General features: G+C 35.9%; 1 long non-coding RNA gene across 1 annotated transcript; it reads right to left on the bottom strand.

Moving 5' to 3' along the window:
• Nucleotides 1-2,548: 2,548 nt before the first annotated feature.
• On the bottom strand, nt 2,549-3,468 carry LOC121412682. The gene is made up of 2 exons (XR_005969650.1): nt 3,326-3,468; nt 2,549-3,266 (listed from the first exon to the last, which is right to left on the bottom strand). It is a non-coding gene; the product is annotated as an uncharacterized LOC121412682 (long non-coding RNA).
• Between the last annotated feature and the right edge of the window lie 14,025 nt (nt 3,469-17,493).

The raw sequence follows: 17,493 nt of genomic DNA, 5'->3' as shown, positions 1-17,493 counted from the left end.
TTTCTCTCCCCCCCCCCCCCCTCTCTCTCTCTCTTTCTCCTTTTCTCTATCAATATCCCCTACTCTTTCATATTATCCACCCGTCCATTTTCTTCTCCTTCGTCCCCCATATCTTATGCTGTAGATTTTCGTTCTATTTATGATAAATTTTGAAATGCTTCTATTGTTCAGTTTTTAATCTGTTTATTCTTAAGCCCACCTGAATCTTTTAATGTTCATTGGTTCTATGACGTTTGTTCCGGCGACAATCATTCTGCTGTAAAATACCACAGTGGAACTTTCACCCTTTATCAACCCTAACCCTATAGACGAAATAAAAACCCATAGCAAATGTCACGTGATCCATTCATTGTCTATTACCAGTCAAATGTAAGATTTTTTGAAACTTTATTCTTATGTCTCTACATAATGTAAAATAGTTCAGCCATTCATTGCTCATGTCGAATCCTGCTACACCAATCATTTAGTCGTGTATATATCGTGTTGTAAATCTATGATATGACAGGTAGTCTCAATAATCGTAAAGTGTCCCTCCATGCAAATGACACGTGTATGTACGTAGCAAATAAAAATGTGAACACTCGGCTTGTGAACAACCTTAATGGTGATCTTGCTACAGTTAAAGGTCAAGGCCACCTCAGAAAAATGTTGATTTAAATCAATAGAGAAAAATCAGACAAGCACAATGCTGAAAATTTCATCAAAATCGGATGAAAAATAAGAAAGTTATGACATTTCAAAGTTTCGCTTATTTTCAACAAAATAGTTATATGAACGAGCCAGTTACATCCAATGAGAGAGTCGATGACGTCACTCACTCACTATTTCTTTTGTTTTTTTATTGTTTGATTTATACAATATTTCAATTTTTACGAATTTGATGATAAGGACCTCATTGCCTGAAGCACAAAATGTTAAAATAATGGAATTCCACGTGTTCAGGGAGGAATGAAACTTCATTTCACATGATAATGACGAGAAAATAAAAATATTTCATAGTTCATATAATAAAATACAAAAGAAATAGTGAGTGAGTGATGTCATCAATTCTCTCATTTGGATGTAACTGGCTCCTTCATACAACTATTTTGTTGAAAATAAGCGAAACTTTAAAATGCCATAACTTTCTTATTTTACATCCGATTTTGATGAAATTTTCAGTGTTATGCTTGTTGAATTTTTCACTTTTTATTCAAATCAAGTTTTTGTTGGGGTGGACTTGTCCTTTAACATATGGTTAGCGAAGAATAGATTGAATATAGATATATGCCGAGTTTTTGTTGGTTTGGAGTAGACATCGGATTATAAAGATAGAGGTACCAAATGTTTTCATAGGACCTAATGCAATCAAAAGAGTCAATCAAATGAAATACTTCGGAATTTTGATTGATCAATATCTTGAGCCAGAAGCAAACAGAAAACTGAAACGAGGAAAGAAAGAAACGCATGACTAAACAAACAGCGCTTGTATTGTATTAGAGTTCAATACAAAGCAAATTTGATTACTGTGATGTAATTTGGGGGAACTTAGGGAAATCAGTTAGTAATAATATATTCAAAAGCCTCAGAATAGATCCCTTCGTTGTGTTTTGGATGTGTCTGGATGTATCCACTTGAACTAGTATTTAATAACTGGTAGATAGAAGAAATATAGGCTACGTGCACTTAATACAATTTATGAAATAACGCATGGTATGCTGCCAGAAATTACGTGTATGTTAAAGATCTTCATCCGTAGAAATACAATTACTGCCAGAGAAAACCAACTATAAGAAAAGAAGTCTTCAATAAAGGGGTGCTAGAAGCTGGAATAAACTACCCAATGATGTAAAAATAGCTAGTTTTGACAGATTTAAATTGGACACATGTGGTTTGAGCCCCCCCCCCCCCTCCCCAATTTTTCCCCTTTGTTTTGAATATATATATTTTTTTGTTTCTTTTATGAATACTTTCGCTTTTGTGTAATATCAATGTTTTATCTGTACACTGAATTGTATTACTTTGCATTTCTTAATTGTATATACATGTAGTGTGTTTGTATTATAAACGGAAGTTCTGAAGAACAGACATCAACCGATGTACGTGTACCGTGTCGAAAGAGAATAAATGAAAAATGAAATGAAATATTTTTACGTCTCAAATATATATATATGAGATGGAGAGTATGGAGAGGGCCGTAGCAAGGTCAATATCAGTCTTCATCAAGCTTCCGGGCACATGCCCTTCATCAGGATCTGAATCAATATATAAAATACAAAATATAGGTCTACTATTAATAATGATAAATACAATAAAATGCAATATATAACGGAGATAAGTAATTATAATCCATAAATAATAGCCAATGATTTATATAAGGTTATGGTGAGTCAATATGTTACGAATATGTAAATGAATATGAACAAAATATTAATAATTGGTTATTATTTATGGACTATAATTACTTATCTCCTTGATACATTGCATTATGTTGTATTTATCATTGATATACACATACATATGCTCACGATCACAAAGTGCATGCAATGTCCAATATGCAGATTTAATCCAGTGCTCCATTTCGATTTATGATGTATTTATTGTAATAATTTTTTTTTAACGATTTGTACTGGAGATAAAAAGTGTGATTGTATGTCTGCCTTCCAGAACATCTACATCCATCTTCAATATATTTCAATCCATTTGCCAACTCCAACTACGTGCATGAAAAAAGAGGTTAACAGGATGTCCAGAATCATGAACGCATGTGTCTTATGTTATTCATAAAAAAATATAGGATAACCCACATCCTGGCCCTTCGATATAACAAGATTCAGCAACGATATTACAATGCGAGTCAGAAAAAAAGCTTTACACCTTTATAATTTCCCTTTGTTTAAAAAGAGAGATGGCTTTTGTAATTTTTGCGAGTTTAGATAGGGTACCTTTTCCTGTTTCTTTTAATACCAAATTTATTGGGATCATATTCCTGGTTGACTAAGCATGAGTGAGTGAAGCCGACTAGTTGAAAACCCATTTGCACCAACTATAATCAATAAGGAGTATTTTGCTCAGCGACCATGGCGACGCGGAATGAATCCTACAACGTAACTAATGCACTGAAAATACAAGTCAAAGTCTTTCGGCGTGTTTCTACAGATAATCGTTAAAAAACGACTGAACTTCTTTCCGGAATCTAAAAATCGTATCGCCCTTATACCAACCCGTTTCCACAGAGCGAATAATCAGATTAACTCACATTCTGCGTCGCGGAACACGGCAACCACCTCCAAAAGGGCCGTCTGCACCATCCCGAGTTTTCAAATTAGCGCGCTATTAGAGATACCTTCTGGAGGTGGTTATGAGAAACCGTATTTTGCGCGATGCGGTTTACCAATAAACCACATCGCGTCTGTTTCGTCAGGGAAGTTTTCCGGAATTATGCGCGTCTAATACCGTTAAACGATTCTCTGTAGAAACACGCCGAATGTTGAGAGTCGGTGAAAAAGCAGTCTCATCTGGACACACGACATATTTCCGCCAGCTTTGAAACGTCGGACGAAACTACTTTTCAAATTCACCGATTCTCATATATAAGAACAAATAAAATAAAAATAATACTTCATTATAATTATGAACTCTAATTCAATGATCTCATGCTGAGCTGCAGGTAGGGGACATGAGAACTGTCATAGCTAAACTTGACGTTCTAAATTATCTAAAAGATTGAACGTTGTATTTGGATTTATAGGGCTCACTCCCAATGTCTAACGAATTTAAAGTACACCAATGCACATTATCAAGGGCATAGGGTAAGAACATCTGGCAGATGCTAACATGTAACAGGATGACCCTCTGAAGGAAATGACGACATAGTACATTACATTATTTGATTAACGATCCTGCATGTCCCAACGTGGCAAAGACCAAAGAAGCAGTTTATACGAATGTCAACTCGAAAAGTTATAATATCTTACTCTAAATCATAATTTGAATCTGTTCTCGAGCAGGGAAATTCCTGTTATGGGATGTACCATCTTGAAAAATCAAATGAAATGAAAAAAAAACATTATTCTTCACTCAGATCAGCTCCAACAGGAGGTAAGGTTATTCAGTGTGCCCGGTAAGTTTATCTGGTTTGGAAACTCATATTTGACCGCCGCCAGGTCCGCCGCAAAGGTACCTTTGCAGTATTAAAGGCCAAATATGGAAAATGGTACAAAAACGTACCAGTCAATTGCCCATGTCACCGTTTTATGGTGCAAAGTAATTTCACAAAAGGAAAGAAAAAACAAACTAGAGCGAAGTTTGCATAGAAATTTCAAAGAAAACAAACTAGGGCATAGTGGAAACGGAGTGATGAAGATGTGATAAACATGGTAGATAGGTATTATCATAAATATGTTGTAGGAAAGCATTGGTAAAACTATGTACAGAAGCTAAATACATCAACCTTGTCAAATACACATCGGGAGTTCGTTTGTATAAATCGGATCCGTTGATACCATTCTGTGTTATTCAAATAAATACATTTACTATTATAAAGGATCTTTCATAAATGAACCCAGAAGTCCAAATTAGTCTTAGAACATGAACTAGTAGCTTGTTCAAAACCACAATAACAGGAGTTTTGCGAGAGAAACCATTGCAATTACATTTCGCTTACTCTGAATTTACTACCGTCTTGTTTGTAGATGACTCATATAATTTACAGTGCTTGGGAGAGGAAATTTACAAGACCAGCATTGGATGTCATGCAAGTCGATAGCAAAATACGATAACAGCGTTTAGCATATTGTTTGATAATCGGTCCTTTCTTGAATCGGTTGAAGATATCCATCGCTGTTGGCACGCGTTTGTGGTTCTATCTGTTCATTCGTAGCTATCGGAGATGCATAGTCATTATTGATATTTACATAATGTGGTTCTTTGGAACTAGTGCTCTCCGGGGCTTTATTGTCATCAGGAGGTAAATTTGGTACAGGCGGGGGATCAATACTAGGTTTCGGTGATAATGGTTTTCGAGCTACCTTTGGTTTCTTACTTGTGGAAGGTCCGTTACTACGAATAGGATGTGTGGACACGGTGGATGGTGTTTCAGAACACTCTTTCTGGTGAGCTGACGTCGCATATTCTGGTTCTGGGCATCATCCACTGGGGATGAAGGAGGTGATGGATGGAACACAGCCATCGTGTTGGCATCAAGAACATCATAATCGGAACTGTTCCTTGGACTTATGTCGTCAGAAAGGACAGTGCTTTCGCTTGGTCGGCTTATAACGCGCTCACGGAGGTGAACAGACTGTGCGGAATTTGGATCTATGGCCCCGTACGTGATGGCTACATTTTCCGTCTGACTCGAATTGCTCTGGCGTGCTGCTTGACGTGCATTCCGCAAGTAATGACGCTGGATGACGTGATGACGCAAGCGACGAGGAAAATTGCGGATGTTGCGCAATAAAGAATACGGTTCGTCATAATAACGTTCCGCAAGATACTCATACCGTCCGCGTGGATGGACTGGATCAGCTGGGTTCGTTGTGTCTGTTGCATTGGCATCACTGCTAGGATGACGCCCTCTACGGTGATCCAATGAACGTCTGTGGCGTGAAGGATTGTGCACAATGGGTCGACACAATAAAACGACAATGAATAATAGAACTACCGTTGTTCCTACAAGAATCCATTCTGTGATGGACAGTGGCCATAACTTTAGATTTTCTTTGTCTTTGCCATCTGGACCATCTGTACATTCCAGCAAAGAGTATTCGCTATTAGTATAACAGGAAACCTGGGTGGGTGATCGTCGTAGGACTCTTAAAACTGCAGGGTTACTTTTCGATGTATAGTTTGTTCTACCGTCCGGATCAAAATAACATTGTACAGTTACAAAATCATCATCAAGTCTGACTGTTGACAATTCTAATTTCCCGTAATACCCCGTGGTACTGGCTATTGGTTTACTAGATATAGAATTGACACTCGTGAAATGTGAGTGAATGATATACCAACGAAAAGACCCACTTGTTGGGTGAGCGTTGTTGATATGGCAGAAAAATATGGCGTTGAATCCTTCTTCAACAAAGTTAATTTCTGGTTCAGCCTTTAACACGACTTTTCTCGGTGTTTCGTTTGTATTTATTGTGCATGATTCTTTAACCCTACTCTCTCCCAAAATCTCCAAGTTGCAGGTGAAATTCGCACACTCGGTCCGACTATTTGGTTCCAGCTTACCGATGGCTCTATCGGCTAGCATAACCTTGTTAGCACCCCTAATCTCTTGTCCATCACAGAAAAGGTGGACATGGATGTCAGTGTTACTATATTCGGGAGTCCATATGCATGTTGCTTGTGCCTCTAGTTCGGTCGATGGTGCAAGTCCTGTCGGGTAGTACGACACTTCGCAACAGACACCAGCTGAACATTCACCGGGCAGGGGAGTCACAGGCGTAGTGTTTGGAACCCGAGGTAGCACCACCAAGAGAGCGGAAGCAAGAATGCTACTCTCGTTCTTGCAAATGTATTTCCCGGCATCTTCATCCGAAACGTTGTCGATTTCGATGGTGTAGATACGGTGAATGGTGTCGATCTCTACTCGGTAGTGATGCATGTTGATCCCGCACGTCTTACGGAGTTTTTCATTGCGAGTGATGTAAAGGAAACAGTCGGATGTCTCAAAAAGCCACCAGATAGCATCGTTTCTGGCGGCTAGGTTGAGGTCACATGAGAATCGTGCAGTCTCCCCAGCAATGACGGTAAGGTCTTCGGGTCCGTGTTCTACTACCGTGTAGGGAACCCAACTTGATCTGTTAGCTTTCACAAGTACTAATCCAACCTGAAGAATCATGACGAAAATCAGAAACTGTTCCATTTTGCGTGAAATGTAGCACACTTGAAGAAATTTTTTTTATGGTATATCAATTCGGTGCTGCAAACAGTAATCAAAATATCAGGTCTCAAGAAACATATCCAAAATAGATCTGTTCACTGTTTTTCGTCCATGACAGGAAACAAATGAAGAGGATACGTAAGTGAGAATCATGCTGTCCACCCAACTTGCTAGAATCATGGAGTACTGGCTGCTATCATGGAGTCCTACTGATTTTCCCCGATGCACCTGATAAAATGTGAACTATTGCGGGAACTATTTTGACTGGATGATTAGGTTGAATCTCTACCTTGGTTTCCGACAAGACTCCAACGCAATAACAATGACCAATCAACCATGAGATCGAGCGAACTTCCGGTTGCAGGATGCCGTTTCTGAGGCATTGTCAGGTTATATGATTCTCCCTATAGTAGGGGCTATCAGATACAATAATAACTGTCCTTGCTGCCAGAGGTAATGTGGAACAAATGAGCTCGAGTCAAAAGCTAAATATTTGTTTACATCATCAATGGTTATTTACCCACTTTGATGATACATGTATATAAATTACATTCAAGCCCATTTATCATGATTATCATCAACAAAAGATAAAGAATGGAAAGGTGAAACTGAGTAAAAAGTTTGATAGTTAAACAAAGGGCTCGTCAATAAAGGAGCAGCGGAAGGGACGGGGCACATAATACAGAGGATGTGAAGAACTGAGATTTGGCCAACAAAAGGAAAATGGTGAGGATGACGATTATGGGGATTGTATGACCTCCAAACTCACAGTCTCCATATTAAGGAGCATTTAAAATTTTCACAGTTTTTTTATACAATTTCTCTGATAGCGCCTTCTACATTAACGTCCTAATTTTTCAGCACCCCACATATCAATTGAGATAAAGGATATTATTTTTGGTATTGTAAAAGCAGGAGTCATGCCTCGTCGGTTCACTTACGGTAACTCCCTTGTCATTCCTTTTTAGAGGGGATGGTTTGCTTGATCCTATAAAATACAACCAGAAGTGTATTTCCTCAATATGTCTGTCCTCCTTCGCTTTAAAGTGATTTTAAGTCAATACAGAAATAAACAGAGGCGTCGATCCAGGGTTTTGCCCCCCCCCCCCAAAAAAAAAAAAAAATAATAATAATAATAATTAGTCCAAATGCATGCAAAAATAAAATAATATTGTAATGTTACACAGAAATCAGCAAGCGAGATTGATACACATAACTCGTTCCTTATTATTTTCAGATTGGAATATAAAATTTCTCAGCTCGCGCTTCGCGCTCGCATCATTTCTGAAGCAAAAGCCCATACTTTTCATGATTAAATAGGTAAATAGAATGTCCCGTTTTCAGTTCTAAACCTCAAAAGAACTACCGCTTAGATTTGCAATAATCTTTTGTTGGATATATATTTTGTTCTTCATTAAAAACGTCCATTAAACTGTAAAGTTGTTTCAAATCGTAATATCAAAATTTTCAGCTCGCGCTTCGCGCTCGCATCTATTGTTATTCTAGACACCCATCTTAATCATTGGTACCTAAAATGCTTATGATATCAAGCTTTCAGGTCAGAATATAAAGAAATTTCAGCTCACTCTCGGCACTCGCATTATCTGTAGTGAGAAATGTATACATCCATATGAGTTACCTCAAACAGTCTTAAACAGGTACCTATATCCTGTTTTCAGTTCAGTATACCAAAAAAATTCAGCTCGCGCTTCGCGCTCGCATGAATTTGTTGTTCAGATAATTGTCTCTTTCTCATGAGTCATATATATACATATATATATATATATATATATATATATATACACACACACATATTATATATGTGTGTGTGTGTGTGTGAAGCTATACATGTACAACAGCTTTGGCAAATCTTTTATTTTAAATATTCTGTAAAGAAATTGATGAAGAGAACAATGGTAGAAGAGAACCCGACAAAGGAAATTATGATTGGTATGGTGTCGCAAAATATGTCTGACGGTCAATTGGATCAGAGTCGCCCTAGCCACTAACCCGTCTCTGTGGTCTAGTGGTTAAGGCACCGGCGTTCAAAGCTGGGGGCCCGGGTTCGATTCCCGGCAGAGACATTTTTCGGCATCACCAAGTTTTCCAAAGAGTAGATAGCTCTGGGGAACCTTCACTTAAGCTACGCCTACCATTGTTCTCTTCATCCATTTCTTTACACTATATATTTGTATATATATATATATATATATATATATTGTGTGTTTGTTTGTTTGTTTTGTGTGATCGAGCGCCTTTGAAACGTTGAGTCATGATTTTGCCCCCCCCCCCATCTGAAAAATGGATCGACGCCCTTGCAGAACTTTACAGTATTTTGACGTAGTTGCCTGAAAAACACCGTCTCCATCATTCATTTTTATTCATAAACATGATGAAGGAATATAATTCTTACTTTCTCTGTCATGATGTATCAACTCTCGAATCTTTAAAGTTATCATTCTATTATTCTTTGGAAAAGTGTGAGCAAACCAATCGGCAACTTGCTTAAAGAATCGAAAACATTCGTCTTCATTTATTTTATGCTCTGCCCTCTTCATTCTTATTCGTGCAAACGATAAGTCTGTCATTTCCTTTCCTTTCTTTCTTGTATGAACCTAACAAACGTTACACAATTTTGTTAATGAAACGCCAATTTTGATTATGTAAGTTGAGTAAAATCCTTTCCATGTCAAAATCCTCGAATATGATGATAAGATGCTATTTATTTTGTAGACCGAGCAAGATACCAATATGAAAGTTTTGCCTGTGATTTTCACCGACTGATATTTTTAGGACTGGTTTCTGCAAATGTATTTCTTTTCTGTTTATGGTAACTCGGCAGGACAGCTTTTTTGCTGGTAAACGCCGAGCTGGTATATAACCAATTGCCTGGGAAACATTTTACGTCTAGGTTATTTAGTCATAGCGGTTGACCCTATAGACGACAGATATTACTCTCGGGCCTTTTTATCAAAGTGGAGACAATTATAGCAGAGTGGGGATTCGAACTCACAACCTTGCAATTATGAGTCCAATGATCTAACCACTGACCACACGACCCGTTTCATTTAATCTGATTGACCGAGAGAAAATTATTCAGTCAAAATCATTGGCAATAATTTCCATTTTGTTTCCCTGATAGACCCTTCACGTGGATTTTTGCAATTTTCAATAAAAATTTATGGGGAACAACTCGCCCCCCCCCCTCCTCCCCCGCTGTAAAAAAGAAATATTGAGTAAAATTTTTATCACTAGGAGGGTAATTATGTGTCGAACCAATTTGGGGCAGTACTCTACCCAATGCGGTAAACATATTGTCCAGTAAGGGTAAAAAAATTAAGCAGCAATTACTTTAGAATGGGAAACAGTTTTATTACACTGGATAAATAAAAAATGACCAAAAGAAATGTCCAATGTTTGTTGGACACATAATTACACTCATTAAGCACTTTTATCAAATTTTTTTTTTAGTTTCGGCTAGCTACGTACAGACAGTAATCCATCTAAATTTATATTATTATGGAAAGAGGAACACAGAGTGAGGAGAAAGCATGGACAATGTTTAAATATTTTTGATCGTTAAACGCGAATTCGCTTCATATGATTTTGTTCCTAGTTCCTAATTTCTTCCTTGCGTGTGTATCCCATTTTTATTTTGTTTTATTTCGAAGGAAACTGAGGTCGGCGTCATGCCTATTTTCTAACAGTGACATAAGTCTCGGGAAATCCGGAGCTTTGTTTGTAACATGGGACATGGGTTTAGTTTGGTAATCAATAAAGCCAGAATTACTATCTAGACATTTAAAAATGCATAGAGTATACATGTATTTGCCAGAGTATCCACTCTTACTGAATAATGTTGTATCTCGGCTTAGACCCACGTCCCTAATCATATAAGAAGAAAATGTATTTCTTCTTCTTCTTCTTCCGCATCTACTTCTCCTCTCAATCTGTGAAATTCAATCCTTTAAAGGGGAATCCAGTCTTGGTCATAAAATGTTGTGTTGGGAAGGAGAATAATAAATTAAACAGAATGTTGAAATTTTGAAAGAAATTTGACAAGCAATAAGAAAGTTATAGCTGCTTTAAAATTGAGATCACTAACACTATGTAGATTTCAAATTGGCAACTGGGTCAGTAAATTATGACAAGGGGCAAGGACAACTTTCTCTTAGGCCATGTAATCCAGGTAGTATATTGTTTTATGTCTCCATGAAAGAAAAATATAATTTGAAATAGGACTTTTGGGAAAAAATGACATTTTAGCCATAATATGTATTGGAGTACATGGAAGAGTAGTCCTTACCTTACATCACTATGACATCCCATATGCAGCCAATTTGAAGTCTCCATGGGTATAGTGATTACCAATATTTACAACTTTTAAACATTCATAACTTTCTTGTTGTTTGTCCAATATTGTTCAAACTTTCACCTATCAACTTGTCTGATTTTTCTATTCCTTATAAAAACAAGTTTTTATTTGGGTTGGATTCCCCTTAAAAAAAATGGGGGGCCCTTATCATTTTAGCTTTATTTATATCAAAGATATGCGTTTGTTGACGAACACGACTTTCCATTTTTGATTCGGCACCAAAATGACAGAAAATCAACAAGGCCAATAATTATTCTCATAAGAGTGAAATGACCTAACTATACAGGAAGATTGTGTAAGCCATCAAGACTCTTTAAATTACCTTTGTCTGTTTTCTTTTCCTAGTAACGTACCTTGAAATCGAGAATACAATCGCTGACTAATTGCTATCATATATAAACAGATAAAGTTCTTGTATAATGTTTATCTCGGTTACATACTCTTCTTTCGTATTTTTATTTTCCTGTATCACGTTTCAAAAAGAGTGTAGGAGAAATTATGAAGGGATGAGTCATTTCTGGTAAAGTGCCACAATAAAATTGACCACGGCAGAAGGGGCTTCGTGTAGTAAGTACACGGCTAATAATTATTGTCATTGTTAATCAGGTATTCATTAATTAATGCAAATGCAGTGTGAAAAAAATTTATCAGACTATGCATTATTATATTTTGATGCAAGCAATTATTAAAAATATAGAATCTTCTTTTAATTATATCAAACACCTCTTTTCGCTCTCTCTCTCTCTTTCTCTCCTTCCTTCCTCAGTCCTTCTTGTAATTGTTCAAAAACAATGCATCTATATAATAATTGATTATTATGATAAGAATTATTGTTTTATATTAGTTTGTCTAAGGTTATCATGATTTGGTTGTACACCGTTTGCCTTTCCACTTACATAGAAGAAACCATACAGGTTATTTAGTCGAATTATGCTCCATGATAACAAATCAAGAAAATATACTTAAGAGAGATATTTTATCAGTTTCACTCCCAGGACTAATAGTTTGTTTTCTTTTTTGATGCCCTTATTTGAAATATTATAATGATGACTCAATATTTACATGACTAATATGACAGTTTTAATATTACTTTTTTAATGGCCTACACCAAAATTCAGTTTTTAGTAATCTCCGCCTCCTAAGGTTGTGGTAAAAACTGGGTAGGCCATAATTGTCTCAATCTAATAAAGAGATTAAACGGATAAAAAACGGAAGATGAAATTTCAACAAGTGTTTGAAGCGGATATTTCACGAAGATCTGTAGGAATTAGCTACATTCTTGCGTCATCTATTAACTCTCAAGACATTACCCCTGAAATCTATAATTTCTATGATACGTTTGTTTATCCCTTGACTTTTATGTCACTGGGTTTTCCCCCAATTATTGCATGGATATACTCACCGTGGTTAGAGATACACGTCATTGTTGTTTCATCTCTATTTTTGTTATCTCTTGGTGTATACACCTACTAACAGTCGCATTAATTGACTTCCAATTGATTGATACTTCTATCATCACCATAAGATGTGTCGTTGTCCTTGTTATTGGTATTCATTATCATCATCAGCAGCAGTCTGTGTCACCATCACCATCATCATCACCACCACCCTCATAATCATCATTATCATCATCATCGTGCACCATCATCACCACCGCCACCATTAAACTCATCATCATCATCATCATTATCTTCTCCGTCAGCAGCATCTTCACCGGCATTATAGCGACATCACATCACTCTCACTTCCCTTAAGTAAAAAAAAGCAAACAAACAAAAAACAGAAACGCCACCATCAATGTTGCACCATGCAACATTAAATATAATTACCTCCACCACCACCTGAATTTTCACGATAATCACCATCTTTACCATCCTTATACAACTAGTTTACCATTGAAACCCCAACCATCGATATTGCTTCATCCCCACCACTCTCACGATCGTCATCATCATCAAGGACAAAAAAAACAGACGTCATAATCATTTACTCCCACCTATCGAGAACAAACCCAATAATGTTAAAATAATACCCTCCGCCCCCCCCCCCCCCAGAAAAAAAATATTGATGATAATAATGTAACAATAATAATAGATACATAAATGAATAATTAAACAAATAAAAATAAATAATGAATTAAAAAATAAATGAAAATTGAATGAAATGAAATGAGATGAGATGAAATAAAAGGAAATAAAATGAAATAAAACAAAATAAAATAAAATAAAATGAAATAAATGAAATAAAATAAAATAAAATTATATAAATAAAATAAACTAAATAAACAAGATAAATAAAATGAAATAGAATAAATGAAATGAAACAAAATAAAATAGATTAAAATAACATAAAATGAAATTAACTGAAATTTAAAAAAATAACACAGAATTAAAATGAATTAAAATTTAATAAAATAAAGAATGAAATAAAATGAAATAAGAAGGTAAATAAATAATCATAAATGAAAAAAGAAAACTAAGAATCATTTCCAGGTTGTTGCTTGCGTGCTATGAGGATTAAAAATGTAAAAGTTCAATCGTACTTGCTTTGGCTTTTTTGGCTTTCACTGCTCTTTTCATTGGAGCACCAACACATCATGGACATGATGATAAAAAATGATCATAACCCAGTCTTGTTGATATTCGTGATAATTTCTTCGTGAGTTGTACTTTTTTCTTTGATTGTTCACGGAAAGGAAGACCTTACAGTTGACGGGATGTTAGACCACATAAATCTAGGACAGATTCCCGTCACCTTCCGCTAACCCTCGACTGAACCTTGGTCGAAGTTCCCTTTTTTTTCATTTGTGTGCATTTTTTCCAATTTTTGTCACGTGAATATAACCACAAAATGTACCACTGTGCCCCATGTACGAGACGAGCGCGCGCGCACACACACCCACGCACACATGCCAAGATGGAGGCTGTAGGGTAGGCAAACTAATTTCGGCATACCGTGAGTTGGGCATTGGTTTGTGAGGAAAATTAAAAGTTTGCTAATCTGTTAATGAATTCTCCAAAACAATAAACAAAGTATCAATTTTTCGCGTTTAGCACACACTTCTGTCAATCTCTCTATATCTTATACACTGTTAAAAAACCTTATTTCACTGGAAAAAGAAGATTTTGCAGAAAGCAATAACAGAATTATTCTGTAAATTAAAAAAACAAGAATTTTCTGCAATTTAACAGAACAGGTCTGTTTAAAAGGGGGAAAATTGTGTCTTATTAAAGGAAATTTGAAAGGTTCCATACACCAAATACCAATTTCCTGTAATTTTTCATGATCTGGTAAGATTACAGACCTGTGTTCTCCAGACTCTGCATGCTGCAGGAACTTCTTTTATTTTAAGGATAAATTTTCTAACAGTGTACACTCTCTCATTAGCGGCACCAGAGGGGGGACCACATCCTCTGCCAAAATTGGAAGCGCCGTGCCCCCCCCCCCCGAAAATTAAAAAAAAAGTGACAAAAATATAGAGCAATTGGTGACTAATCAGTATATGCTGTCATGAGCATCGCATCTGTAAGGGCTCTATCATTTTACACTCTTCAGAACTTGAAAAAATCCCACATTTTTAAAATGTAAAATTCCGCCGTTGTTGCCCCCCCCCCCCCTTAAACGTCTTGATTCTGCATAGCATCAGAAATAGATAAAGCCAGTGCCACGCAAGGCATGTGGTTAAGATTTTTTTTTACATACAATAAGATTTTTCTGTCTAGGCTCTTTCACTTCCTCCATATTCTTCACCCATTTCTCACTTTTTATCATTATCGGAAGGCCTGGGTTTGTCAGTCCCCATCCTCGGGGCCCGTTTCATAAAACTGGTTTTAGCTACTGAAATCCTTCAGTCTGACTGGCTGACAGCAAACTTGGTCTTGAAATTGTGCATTTGTAATTGTAACAAGTGTTCATGAAACCGACCCCTGGCCATCCCTCAGCTCCCTTTCCTGTTACGTAGACATTCTTAGAATTCAAAGATTATAGGTTGGAAACAACAAATTGCGTGTTGTAATAAACATAATTATGTGCTATTTATTAATCACTTTCTTTCGTATCATTTTAAAGACACATTACATTTATGGACACCATGTGAAAAATCAAATATAATTCTTGGAATATTGCGCAGGCTGGGGGGTCAATTCATTCCAGGGAATGCATCTTATATTCGATGTTCTGTAGTCTACCTGGGATTTCCCTAGATTCAATGATTTTTAGGTGCTTGTAATTTTTTGTGGTTCTAAGCAAAGTTTTATAGCACACACAAAACACAAACACTTTCGTCATCCACTCAATGTAATGTCTTCTTTTTAAACCTTATCATGAAATAGTGAAGTAACGGTAGCATTCCAATATGTTCATACCTGAATATTATAAAACATCACCTCTTCTCATCTTTCTATTATAATGTATTCAACATTACCCAGAACCAGACAAGATAAACTGTATAAAGTAACATCGTATATATCCCTCAATTAACAAGTAAATCAAATATGAATTACTAAGTTACTACAATTAATACAATGCTATGTGTGAAGTTTAAAACAAAAACAGACATACGTTTAAAAGACACCAGTATTTTTAATTACCGAAAGATTCTTTCATTTAAAAAAAAATGTGTTTAAAACAAAAACAGACGTTTAAAAGACACAAGTATTTTTAATTACCGAAAGATTCTTTCATTTAAAAAAAGAGAGACCTCCCTTCGACTTCCAACTACACTATACGGCAATGAAATATGATAGTAAAATTCAATGTTCATGCCGTCTATTGTGTGTCATTTTGATTAATTATCATGTATTATACTATGTTTTTGATAGATAAAAAATGCATATCATCCATTATGTATTTTTCAAGAAAGGTACACGAGAATGTGCATTGATGTGCTGAAAATATGGTTTGTAAATATTCAGGCAACTCCTACACTATAACCGTGACAACGCCTAATCATAAACATGATACAACTTCACATATTTGGTGCTATCGCTGATAGACTTGGAAACTTCTTGGAAGTTGAAAATTGCATAACTTTATTTAGAATGTGATCTTTGGTTCATGTACTAAGTTTCAAAGTTACACTTTGATATAGAAAATACTCTTACACAAGGTAAACACACGATAGCCAACGAGGCAGTACTTTGAATTCCATATGTACTCGAGCATGCACTGAAATAATGACAGATCATGATGATTTATAATAAATATCAACCATTATTTGATCCACTAATCGTTGACAACCAGTAGCGTACGCAGGATTTTGTAAAGGAGGGGTTTTTCAAGCTGAATGAAATACTGACAACCACAAATTTTAGGCCGTTTCCTACCCACAAAAAAATTGACAAGCGAAAAAAAGGTCTTTACCACCAACTTTACGTCATTTTGTAGCTGAAAAAATTGACACGGAAAAAAAAAGGTCTTCAAATGTTTTTTAGGGGTGGAAGTCTTAAGGGGGTTTCAAAAAATTAAGGGGGTGAACCCCTGGAGCCAACCCCCTGCGTACGCTATTGTTGACACCGAATTTGTTAACATAAGCACTGATAATTGTACCTCAAGAAAATCATATCATAATGGCACTTCCCTGAAATGTAGGACCATGGTAGGACGAAGTACAAACATATTGGAGTACTTCTGGTTTTGTTTTTGGTTTTTTTGTTTTTTTTTGGCTTGTAATTTTCAAGGAAATTAGGACGGTGTTCTAAGATTTCTTGCACTTTTTATATTATTTTGACGTAATACTTTTTACACTTTAAGTTTGGTCTTCTTTAGTGTATTCTTCCCATCGAATTTAATGAAGGAATCATGTCAAAACGAAAACTGTGAATGTTCCAGAAATACTCAACTATACTTAAAATATAAATATAAATTTGTATGACTATCTATATTGTCTCAAGATGACAAAAAATTATGTAATATAGATTTATATCCAATTATAACAATAATTTCCAATTAGAACAACAATATTTATCTTTGCTTTTATCGAGAACTCGAAAGAATTAAAACGCTGAAGTCTTTAACTCTAAATATTTCAAAGTAGTAAAAGATATTTAAACCTTTAACTAAATGGTAGATATCATAAAACTGTGTCAATATTTTACATTGATAGTTGACAATGTGCTGGCGTTGTAATAGCGGCAATTGCGCTCTGAGAAATAGGATGATTTGTTCACGAGCAGTGGGAAAAAATGTTTCTTAGCGTTGGTTAGTTGATATCATCATCGCAATAATCCGTTAATAGCATTTTGAACGCTTA

The sequence above is a fragment of the Lytechinus variegatus genome, chromosome 4 (assembly GCF_018143015.1).
Source record: "Lytechinus variegatus isolate NC3 chromosome 4, Lvar_3.0, whole genome shotgun sequence".
Taxonomy (NCBI): Eukaryota; Metazoa; Echinodermata; class Echinoidea; order Temnopleuroida; family Toxopneustidae; genus Lytechinus; species Lytechinus variegatus.
The sequence above is the reverse complement of the archived record's forward strand: the minus strand, read 5'-3'. Positions and strand labels throughout refer to the sequence as shown.